At 43.6% G+C, this 12,596-nt stretch overlaps 1 long non-coding RNA gene across 1 annotated transcript; it reads left to right on the plus strand.

The window, feature by feature from the left end:
* The first annotated feature begins 4,102 nt into the window (after positions 1 to 4,102).
* LOC139544643 (uncharacterized) lies at positions 4,103 to 5,557 on the plus strand. The gene is made up of 2 exons (XR_011668907.1): positions 4,103 to 4,305; positions 4,568 to 5,557. It is a non-coding gene; the product is annotated as an uncharacterized lncRNA (long non-coding RNA).
* The last annotated feature ends 7,039 nt before the right edge of the window (positions 5,558 to 12,596 follow it).

Below are 12,596 nucleotides of genomic sequence, written 5' to 3' on the forward strand. Positions count from 1 at the left end.
CCCTCCGTCGTTCGACGTCGCCGGTTTACTAACCAACGTTCCTGGCAACCATCATTAAGTGCACCTGGCATCAATCATTACTCGCACCTGTGCTTCATCACGAGGCACACCAGGACTCCATTACCTCCCCTTTATCTGGCACTCCCTTAGGTTCATTCCCTAGTCAGTATTGTTTCTGTGTTTCATGTCAAGACAATACTCCTATGTTGTATCGTTCCATGTTCTTTGTTGTATTAAACTTACCACCTGCTTCTCGACTCCCAGCGTCTACGTTATAGTAAACAGCCTCTACAAATGGAAGCAGCAGGAAATCAGAACATCTCCCAGTCAGTCGACGAGAATGGATACCCACTTCGTCAACACCACGACCAGCTGGTGCAACTGGGGATGGCTATGCTATGGAAGAGGTTCTTTGCAGTGTTCAACGTCTCCAACATACCTGAGAGTAGTTGCCTTCAACTAGCGGAGGATACTCTACCACTAGTCAACCCAGCGAGCCAGCACACCAGCCCATTCAGCAACCCACCCAGGTCAGCGATGCCATTTTCCCCCCACGGATAAATATGACGGCACCCCATCTAAATGCCGTGGCTTCCTGGAGAGGAGGAGCTTTATTTGTATGAGGGGGTTCATGGCTATCTTCGATCCTCCACCGGAGGGCAGAGAGGGGCGTTAGTGCCTTCTCCAACTTTGGCAGGAGGACCAGACGGCTGCCGAGTACGCGCTCACCTTCCGGACAGTAGCAGCATCCAGTGGATGGAATGAGCCGGAGCTTCGTACGCTATTCAGAAGAGGACTGTGCGAGGAGGTCCAGATGGAACTGTCCTGTCGAGATGACAACCTCTCCGTGGACGCACTCATCGCGATAACCTACTTCAGTAGCGTCGGTGCTCTCATCACTACTCTCCCTCTCTCAGTGAACACCCTGGATCAGAGCCTGAACCCATGGAGGTAGGGGTCACACGCCTCCCCGCGGCGGAGCGACGCAGACGGAGACAGCTGGGGCTCTGTCTCTATTGAGGTGAAGGAGGGTACCAGCTCCAGCAGGGTCCGGTACGTCCCAACTCGGGATCCACGAGAGCAGAGGGACGATCACGTGATCTTCCACCTCCTATGGCAGGAGTGAGTATCCCCTCTTCATCACTTTCTGCCAAACCCTTTTTGGTGTCGATCACACTAGTTGACTGTCCCTCATGTACTGTCTACAGCGTTAGTGTATTCCGGTTCCGCGGGGAACTTCATTGACCAGACCCTTGCCTCCTGTCTTAACATCACCTCATCCCCGCTCTCCTCTCCTTTCCCAGTTCAAGCCCTCGATAATCGGTCACTAGGTTCCGGGACCATCACACACATCACCAAACCACTCACCCTCACTGTGGAGTCCATCCATCAGGAGAACATTGCCTTCTTCATCACCAGCTCACAAGATCATCCTTTGCCTCCCTTGGCTTCAACGCCATAACCCCACCATCTCATGGTCGAGGATGAAAATCACAGACTGGGGACCCAAATGCCGGAGGACCTGCTTTCCCGTCCCCTGTGGTTCCACGTTGGTTGAGAGTCCTGTGGTTGCCCTTTAGCCCAACATCCTGGAGGTGTACCAGGACCTGCGGGAAGTATTTTCCAAAACCTGCGCCACCTGTCTCCCTCCTCATCGCCCCGGGACTGTGCCATCGATCTGCTTGCGGGCTCTGCGTCCTCACATCTACCCTCTGTTGGTGGTTGAAACCAAGGACATGGAGGAACCATGCTGGATGCAACAGGTTGGGCAAGATTGAACTTGAAATTGCTTAACCAACCATGATTCTTCATTACATAGATTCCCTAGATATTTCAATCTCCATTTTAGACTGCTACCTTTTTGACTGCTCCTTGCATGAGATTATGGGAAGATTACAGCAGCTATGACTGGACTTAATTGACTTTTTGTCATTGTCATCAGTCTCAATATAGTACATTTTTGTAATGGTTGACAGGATACTGACAAGGGATGTCAGTTCAATGTCTAGTTTTGATTTACAGTGGGTTGAGTTTTCAACTAACGTCAAATCAACCAAAAATGTCACTGTCATTGGATTTAGGTTAAATTGGGTGAGGGGGAAGCTAAATTCCCTTACGTTTTCAAATCCAATCAGTTTTTCCACAGAAACAACGTTGATTCAACCAGTTGTTGCCCAGTAGGTTTACACTTCGACAATAATTAATGAGTTGTTTCTAACAGGGAATTTCCATTACACATGTAAACACATTATCCCTATTCTCTGACTCAGTGGCACCAAAATTCCCCCATTTGTCATCAACCTTGGTTCTGGGAAGAAACTTTGCTAAAGGATGATGATGATGATGATGATGATTGGTTCAGTGAAACACAGTCAGGGGGAATGTCCCAGGAAATGTATCTACTTTGTAGTGTTGATCTATTTTATCTAGCTCTATCTCGTTTACACTAGCTGTTACTTGATACTCAACTGTTTTTGTAGTGTTGATCTATTTTATTTAGCTCTATCTCGTTTACACTAGCTGTTACTTGATACTCAACTGTTTTTGTAGTGTTGATCTATTTTATTTAGCGCTATCTCGTTTACACTAACTGTTACTTGATACTCAACTGTTTTTGTAGTGTTGATCTATTTTATCTAGCTCTATCTCGTTTACACTAGCTGTTACTTGATACTCAACTGTTTTTGTTATGTTGTAAGCTCTCTAAGGCAAGGTATCAAAATATACTGAGTGTACAAAACATTAAGAACACCTGTTCTTTACATGACATAGACTGACCAGGTGAATCCCTTATTGATGTCACCTGTTAAATCCACTTCAATCAGTCTAGATGAAGGGGAGGAGACGGGTTAAAGAAGGATTTTTAAGCCTTGAGACATGGATTGTGTATGTTTGCCATTGAGAGGGTGAATGTGCCTTTGAACGGGATATGTTAGGAGGTGCCAGACACACTAGTTTGAGTGTGTCAAGAACACTCAACAGTTTCCTGTGTGTATCAAGAATGGCCCACCACTCGAAGGACATACAGCCAACTTGACACAACTGTGGGAAGCATCGGCGTCAACATGGGTCAGCTTCTATGTGGTACGCTTTCGATACCTTGTGGAGGTCCATGACCCAACGAATTGAGGCTGTTCTGAGGGCAAAAGGGGGTCCAACTCAATATTAGGAAGGTGGTCCTAAGGTTTTATACACTCAGTGTATATCAGCATCATGATGGAAAAGGAAGGAAAATATCAAAATGTTCACCCACTTACCGGTTTTGTGAATGCTGTTGTGATAAACACAAGAAGTGCAGGCCTCAGTAGCTCCATCTTTTACAATTCTTTTCTGATTAAAAAAAAATAATAATACAAAATCAAAAGAGAGTTTACTCTGAGTAGAGGTCCTGTATGAGCCTGAACTGAAGTTAATTAGTAACATATTGTCACACATTCCAGGATCCAGGGAAATCTGTTGTTTTACAGGGTCCGCCATAGTAGTATGATGCCCCTGGAGAAAATTAGGATTTGAGTGCCTTGCTCAAGGGCACATCAACAGATTTTTTTCCTTATCGGCTCGGGTAATTGAACCACCAACCTTTCAGTTACCAACCCAATGCTCTACCCGCTAGGCTACCTGCCGCAAGGCATATCTACACTTTTTGAATCATAAATGAGTTGGTTTCAGGGAATTTCCATGATATATTGTTGGCTAAGCTTGTGGTTTAAATTAATATCGTCACTAGTTTGAGCTAGTGAGGCTGGAACCTGATTAATCAAATAGTTGAAACTATGTAAAATAAAACCACAGTGTTGCTTTTAGCAAATATATCAATCCTTCTAGTGACAGATATGGTAGCAGCTTTTTTCATTTTCAGTTGTTTCAACATAATGGATCTCTTCAACAAAGGCGGGGCTGTCTAGATGATTTACTGTTTTGTTTACACTGGAATTATTTCTGTTTTGGAGTTCAGAGAGGAACATTTTCAGTGATGAAATGGCAGATGGGTGTTACACACAGTCAGAAAGCCTATTCTACTGTAGTGGGAAATATCCGGCCAAGTCATCCTCCTGCAACATTCCAAGGATTAGATGGCTGCCCAACCCTTGGTTTACTCATTGACACTGGCTATATTAGCACCAGCTTCGGATGTCTGTCCATTTTATGTCCTCCTCCACAGTAGGCTCATACAGGACCTCTACTCAGAGTGAACTATCTTTGATTTTGTATTTTCTTTTTTAAATCAGAAAATAATTGTAAAAGATGGAGCTACTGAGGACTGCACTTCTTGTTGTGTTTATCACAACAGCATTCACAAAACCGGTAAGTGGGTGAACATTTTAATATTTTCCTTCCTTTTCCATAATTAGTAGTAGTAGTGGCCAGGGGCTCAACTTTCACTGGGAAATTGCTAATTGTCCCCCCCTGTCGGGTAGGCTGTTTGGAGTGTTTATCCGACTGGATTAAAAAATAATAATAATAATGATGTCCCCCCCACTTCTAAAATCAAAGTTGCTCCCCTGGTAGTGGCTATCGTTACAGTATTTTTCAGGTGCTGTTGTCTTGTGTTTTGTTCACTCCACAGTTTGGCAGGCCTGGACACCATAATGGCCATAAAGCATCAAATCCATTGGAATGGTTGAAATGGTACGAGGATGTCCTCAGACACAGCAAGGAAAGAGGCCCGCAATCACCAAAGGTCTTTGATTCTTCAGTATCAACGGAGTCTTCCTCAGAATCTGCAGAATCCAACCAGTCCTCGGAATCCAACACGTCCTCAGAATCTGATTCATCAAGTTCAGAGGAGATCTTCCCCGAGAGGACGACACCTGGACCAACTGCTCCAACCACAGTGAACCCACCCACTGCTGCCATGTCAACTATCCCACCCGTGATAGAAATGTCCACGAATGGGCCAGTCATCAATGAAACGACACCTTCACCAGGGGGCGTTACTGCATGTGTCACTGAGGACATTATAACTCCCGCTCCACCAACTCCCGCTCCAGCAACTCCCCCTCCAGTCACAGAGAGCAGAGGAGACAGTCTTTAAATGTTTATAAAAATTTGTCAGAATTCAAGCTAAATTATTCCAAAGAGTTTATCATTATTTGTTGTATGGAAGATTTACTTGAATGTATTTACAGTTTTGAATGGATTTATAGCGTTTGTTGTCAGCTTCAGAATAGTATTATAGGTAAATTCCCAAATGGAAAAGAGTAATGAAAAACAAATAATAATCTTGTATGGCATAAGAATATTTTTTTAATACAAAAATCTAATGAGTATCTGGTAAGATTTTGTATGTTTTGCCTTATGTCAGTAGTGTATTTGAATATGTCTTGACTTATATGACTACTATGACATACACAATTGTGGTGGATTTTCCACATCAGGGGTCTCCAACCTATTCCAGCATGAGAGCATTCTTTTAACTTTCAAATAGGCACATTCTTCTATTTTCCTTCATCCTGCAAGTCTTCCCTAGGTCCTTGGTGTACAACATGTTTTCTGTCAATATACCTGGTAAAATGATGGTTAATAAACAACTCTAAGGGGGCCCCCTAAAATGCTATTTGGTATTTTCCTGAATTCTGTTTTCTATGTTAGTTTTTTCCTGGTTTGGGATTTCTTAAAAAAACATGTACTCTCACTATTACAATTATTTATAGAGAAACAACGAATGAATGTTCTGAGTCCATACCAATTCTTAAATCACATCAGAAGATCATTCTTTAGTAAAAAAAATTATACAAAATAACTTTAAAAAAATATTTCGGGGGTTGTATAATTCCACTTTAAATAAATGCGCAACTAGCAAGAGATGAATGTGTTGAGTTGGGATATTGGGAGACCCGGAAAAGAACGGGCCTAAGCTACTCTGGGTAGAGGAACATTTTGAGCCAGGCTACTCTCACGAGATCATAGACGCACGGTTCTTTTTACAGGTCTCCGAAGTTAATCAATATTAAACCAGGAGACGATTGAACTTTGCTATCAGGGTTCCCCAGGTAGCGAGGGGAATGACGTCCCTTGAGAGGGCAAGAACAAGGGCCTCCCGGGTGGCGCAGTGGTCTAGGGCACTGCATCGCAGCGCTAGCTGTGCCACCAGAGACTCTGGGTTCGCGCCCAGGCTCTGTCGCAGCCGGCCGAGACCGGGAGGTCCGTGGGGTGATGCACAATTGGCCTAGTGTCGTCCGGGTTAGGGAGGGCTTGGCCGGTAGGGATATCCTTGTCTCATCGCGCACCAGCGACTCCTGTGGCGGGCCGGGCGCAGTGCGCGCTAACCAAAGGAGCCGGGTACACGGTGCTTACTCCGACACATTGGTGCAGCTGGCTTCCGGGTTGGAGGCGCGCTGTGTTAAGAAGCAGTGTGGCTTGGTTGGGTTGTGTTTCGGAGGACGCATGGCTTTCGACCTTTGTCTCTCCCGAGCCCGTACGGGAGTTGTAGCGATGAGACAAGATAGTAATTACTAGCAATTGGATACCACGAAAATTGGGGAGAAAAGGGGGTAAAAAAATAATTTAAAGAGAGGGCAAGAACAAGATGCATGTTAGGGGAAGTACAATATTATCATAAGGAGACGTATACTTCGAATACATAGGAGGAATGGAGGGAAAAAGAGAGGCAGATGAGGTTGTAGAGGGTGAGATTGAATCGGTTAAGAATGGCGGATAAAAGGGAGCTGGTTTGTTAAAGAAGAATTGTAGAAAGTGTTAGCAGAGTGAGCTGTATGCCGGATCAAAGACAGGAGGAGAAGTGAGGGCGAATTATCGGAGGTGGTACGTATGGTGAAGTTCTTGGAGCCTGAGGCTTGTACTGAGGGTCAGGATAAAGATGAGAGTGTGACGGTAGGAGTGACATTTTTTGAAAAAGTGGATCCTTGCCTTTTGGCTGATCCATTTGTGGTTTCAGGGTGGGTGAAAACAGAGTTGGGTGCTGTGGAATCGGTGAAGGTGTCACGACTTCGGCTCCTCTCCTTGTTCGGGCGGTGTTCGGCGGTCGACGTCACCGGTCTTCTAGCCATCGCCGCTTCATTTTCATCATTCCATTAGTTTTGTCTTGTTTCCTTCACACCTGGTTTGCATTCCCTAATCACACTGCATGTATTTATTCCTCTGTTCCCCTCCATGTCTTTGTGTGAAATTGTTTTGTGTTACGTGGTGTTTCGCGTATAGCTGGTTTGTTTCCGTGTATGTTGTACACGTAGATGGTTTGTTTGTTTAAAACCGTATTTCAGGTTGTGATTTCTCGCGCTGTACACTTTGCCTGGCAAATAAAGTGTATGCTTATTTCACAACTCTCTGCTCTCCTGCACCTGACTTCTTCACCAGCAGCGCCCAGCCTTAACAGAAGGTAACCAGAAGTGGTCTTGTGATAATTGTTTGTGTTTCTGCTGGTCAGAGGGAGCAGGCAGGCACTCCACTTCAAACGAATTTGGACAAGAGATGTGAACTGTTCAACTCTCAAGAAAAGGGCACCATTGAAAGGAGTGATTGTTTTAGACCCCATCATAGCACTGAGACTGCACTTGTGAAGGTGGTAAATTACCTTTTAATGGCATCAGACGTTAAAATTGGTCTACACGGACAAGTTCTGGCCTTGTTAAGATCTTATCTGTCGGAAAGATATCAGTTTGTCTCTGTGGATGGTCTGCATCTGTTCTCGTGCTCCTAAACCTTAGTGCTGCTTTTGATACCATCGATCACCACATTCTTTTGGAGAGATTGGAAACCCAAATTGGTCTACACGGACAAGTTCTGGCCTTGTTAAGATCTTATCTGTCGGAAAGATATCAGTTTGTCTCTGTGTATGGTTTGTCCTCTGACAAATCAACTGTAAATGTCGGTGTTCCTCAAGGTTCCGTTTTAGGACCACTATTGTTTTCACTATATATTTTACCACTTGGTGATGTCATTCGGAAACATAATGTTGACTTTCACTGCTATGCGGATGACACACAGCTGTACATTTCGATGAAACATGGTGAAGCCGCAAAATTGCCCTCCCTGGAACCCTGGAAGCCTGTCTCTTTTGACGAACATATCAAGACTGTCTCAAGGACAGCTTTTTTCCATCTACGTAAAATTGCAGAAATCAGAAACTTTCTGTCCAAAAATGACGCAGAAAAATTTATCCATGCTTTTGTCACTTCTAGGTTAGACTTCTGCAATGCTCTACTTTCCGGCTACCCGGATAAAGCACTAAATAAACTTCAGTTAGTGCTAAACACGGCTGCTAGAATCTTGGCTAGAACCAAAAAATTTGATCATATTACTCCAGTGCTAGCCTCTCTACACTGGCTTCCTGTTAAGGGAAGGGCTGATTTCAAGGTGTTACTGCTAACCTACAAAGCATTGCATGGGCTTGCTCCTACCTGTCTTTCCTATTTGGTCCTGCCGTACATACCTACACGTACGCTATGGTCACAAGACGCAGGCCTCCTAACTGTCCCTAGAATTTCTAAGCAAACAGCTGGAGGCAGGGCTTTTTCCCATAGAGCTCCATTTTTATGGAATTGTCTGCCTACCCATGTGAGAGACGCAACCTTTAAGTCTTTACTGAAGACTCATCTCTTCAGTGGGTCATATGATTGAGTGTAGTCTGGCCCAGTAGTGTGAAGGTGAACGGAAAGGCACTGGAGCAACAAACCGCCCTTGCTGTCTCTGCCTGGCCGGTTACCCTCTCTCCACTGGGATTCTCTGCTTCTAACCCTATTACAGGGGCTGAGTCACTGGCTTACTGGTGCTCTTCCATGCCGTCCCTAGGTGGGGTACGTCACTTGAGTGGGTTGAGTCACTGACGTGATCTTCCTGTCTGGGTTGGCGCCCCCCTTGGGTTGTGCCGGGGCGGAGATCTTTGTGGGCTATACTCGGCCTTGTCTCAGGATGGTAAGTTGGTGGTTGAAGCTTTCCCTCTAATGGTGTGGGGACTGTGCTTTGGCAAAGTGAGTGGGGTTATATCCTGCCTGTTTGGCCCTGTCCGGGGGTATCGTCGGATAGGGCCACAGTGTCTCCCGACCCCTCCTGTCTCAGCCTCCAGTATTTATGCTGCAGTAGTTTGTGTGTTGGGGGGCTAGGGTCAGTCTGTTATATATGGAGTATTTCTCCTGTCTTATCCGGTGTCCTGTGTGAATTTAAGTATGCTCTCTCTAATTCTTTCTGACTTTCTCTCTCTCTCTCTCTCTCTCTCTCTCTCTCTCTCTCTCTCTCTCTCTCTCTCTCTCTCTGAGGACCTGAGCCCTAGGACCATGCCTCAGGACTACCTGGCCTGATGACTCCTTGCTGTCCCCAATCCACCTGGCCGTGCTGCTGCTCCAGTTTCAACTGTTCTGCCTGCGGCTATGGAACCCTGACCTGTTCACCGGACGTGCTACCTGTCCCAGACCTGCTGTTTTCAACTCTCTAGAGACAGAAGAAGCAGTAGAGATACTCTGAATGATCGCCTATGAAAAGCCAACTGACATTTACTCCTGAGTTGCTGACCTGTTGCACCCTCGACAACCACTGTGATTATTATTATTTGACCCTGCTGGTCATCTATGAACATTTGAAAATCTTTGCCATGTTCTGTTATAATCTCCACCCGGCACAGCCAGAAGAGGACTGGCCACCCCTCATAGCCTGGTTCCTCTCTAGGTTTCTTCCTAGGTTCTGGCCTTTCTAGGGAGTTTTTCCTAGCCATCGTGCTTCTACACTTGCATTGCTTGCTGTTTGGGGTTTTAGGCTTGGTTTCTGTACAGACTTTGAGATATCAGCTGATGTAAATTTGATTTGAGTGATTACTGGGGTAGCAGTACATGTGAAAGTTGACCAACTGAAGGGGAAGATTCACAGTGTTTGTGATGCTCGTCGTTTGGTGCGACGGAGACAGGGTGGCGTGAGTGGTGGAACAGAAGAGTCGATGTCTGTTCTCTTGAGTTTTGATGTTGAGTGTTTGCCCTACAAAGTGATGTTAGGATATACTGTATAAGTTATCCCATACAAGCTTTTGTGCCGAATACGTTACGTTGTTACAGGTGTCAGGTTTAAGGGCATGTGGCAGCAGTGTGCAGAAGGTTTGAGAAGTGTGCAGAAGGGCATGAGATAAGGCAATGTGTATTGTGTTACGTTTGGCTTTTGAAGGCAATAGTGGCAAACCAGCAATGGGATAATGTCAAAGTGGCTTTGATTGTTTAGTAGCTGGGAGCTTTATGTTTATGACAGTTTGCGATGGAACACATAAAAAAATGCATGTACTTTCAGAATTGATTGGTGAGATACTCATAGGTGGGCTGAAGCTATTGCTAGCTCACAATCTACTTGTTGGAGACCAGCTGTCCTACTTAGATATGGTATGACATATTTGAGGCAAATATATGAATTATGAGTTAAAGTGTTATGTTCTGACAATGTAATTTCTACAAAATAAATGTTTTACTTATAGGTTTCACAGTGTTTTTATAAGTCAACATACTGTTTTTTTGTATATACATTTTCAGGTATGAGTTAACATGGTAAAGGCTAGGCAGCACTTCCTATTGGACAGTCGATGTATCTACAGATATGCCTTTGGTCTCCCATCCAGGGTTTTAAGCGGTGGTGGAAAAAGTACCCAATTGTCATACTTGAGTAAAAGTAAAGACCTAAATAGAAAATGACTGAAGTGAAAGTCACCCAGTAAAATTATACTTGAGTAAAAGTCTAAAAGTACTTGTTTTAAATATACTTTAGTATCAAAAATATATATAATTGGTAAACTATACTTAAGTAGTAAAAGTATAAATCATTTCAAATAACTTATGTTAAGCAAACCAGACGGAACGGTTTTCTTGTTTAAAACAAATAATGTACGGATAGCCAAGGGCACACTCCAACACTCAGACATAATTTACAAACAAAGCATTTGTGTTTAGTGAGTCATCCAGATCAGAGGCAGTAGGAATGACCAGGAACATTCACTTGAAAAGTGCATGAATTGGACCATTTTCCTGTCCTGCTAAGCAACGTGTAACGAGTACTTTTGGATGTCAGGGAAAATATATGAAGTAAAAAAGTACATTATTTTCTTTAGAAATGTAGTGAAGTAAAAGCCAAAGTAACCCAGAATATAAATAGTAAAGTACAGATACCCCCCAAAATTTTACTTAAGTACTTTGACACCACTGGTTTTAACCAAGCCCAGCCCTGCTTATCTTTGATATTTGTCACTAACCACTACCAATGTCCTATCGTGAGAATGATTGTTGAGGGATAGCCTAGTGGTTAGTGTTGGACTAGTAACTGAAATGTTGCAAGATCAAATCCCTGAGCTGGCAAGGTAAAAAATCTGTTGTACTGAACTGTTCCGAGGCCATCATTGAAAATAAGAATTTGTTCTTAACTGACTTGCCTAGTTAAATAATTAAATAGATTCACTGCTGCTATCGACAGTGGTGGTTCTAGACCATTTCAACTGGGGGTGCCAAGCTGGGGCCAGTTACATTAGACGTTATTGTTGTCATCGTTTTCTTCACTGCATTGCAGGCATTAGCAGGCAAAAGACCATGTTCATAATCATCATCTTTGCCACTGTCTAATAACGGATGTAAAAAAAGAACGATAGCAAAAATTAGTTATGTAAAAATTATTTCATACTCCACGTTTAGGGGGGCCACAAGGGGGTCCAAAATTGTTGTCACAGGGGCACTGGCCCCCCCTGGCCCCCCCCAGAACCGCCACTGGCTATCAAAGTCACTCTTATTTCCCCTCCTCTCTTCCCCCCTTTTCTGCTTTTCCCTTCCTCCTCCTGCACCTCCTCCTGCACCTCCTCGTGGCGAACATTGCTTCTTTCTTCAATAAGTGTGACGTTGCCACGAGAGGGTTTGATGATTAGTTGACTCATTTAATCAGGTGTGCTTGTCCAGTAAAATGACGCCAGACAGTGCTATACTTTGAAATGTGTATGTCCCAGGGATGTGAGACCTTAGACTTAGCTAACATGTCTCTTGTATGTTTTTTATACAATACATGCAGCATTTCTGTTGTGTCTAAATGTTACCCACCCATATATGCCAGATATTACAAGAATCTTTTATGAATCTTGTAAGTATATTTTCTACCATATGGATTATTTACAAGTTCCAGGTAGAACATACAGGAGTTTTGTTAAATTCTTTTATATCTTTTCCACATGGGTTGTCATGACAGCTAAATGTAGATTGTGGTTACTTGCACAGATTTTTTTTTTTGTTAAGTCGCTTACTTGCATAGAGTATCAATGACAATGTTTGCAGTTTGGCTTGCTTTTCTTGAGGAATTGATAACGTTGGAGAAATAGCACTATGTTTCAGAAGTCCTGTAATATTTGTTCGTGTAGAGGCTAGTCTAAAATACAGTGGTAGTTAGTTACGGGTGTTTGGGTGTCTGTAAACTAAGGGGTCATAATGTTGTGGGGATGATATAGACAATTGTACATGTTTGCCTTTTTAATTATTTATTTACATGGTTGCGTTAAGATCCAGTATGTCTTCACGTGTGTTGTCCTTGTGTACCCAATAAAGAGAGAGAAGAATATTGTAACTGAGAAAATATTTGTCTCTTTATTTTTTATTTTAATGCAATCAAGTTTTTGTTATGTATGATAACTCGAAATA

The sequence above is a fragment of the Salvelinus alpinus genome, chromosome 18, assembly GCF_045679555.1.
Source record: "Salvelinus alpinus chromosome 18, SLU_Salpinus.1, whole genome shotgun sequence".
In the NCBI taxonomy this organism is placed as follows: domain Eukaryota; kingdom Metazoa; phylum Chordata; class Actinopteri; order Salmoniformes; family Salmonidae; genus Salvelinus; species Salvelinus alpinus.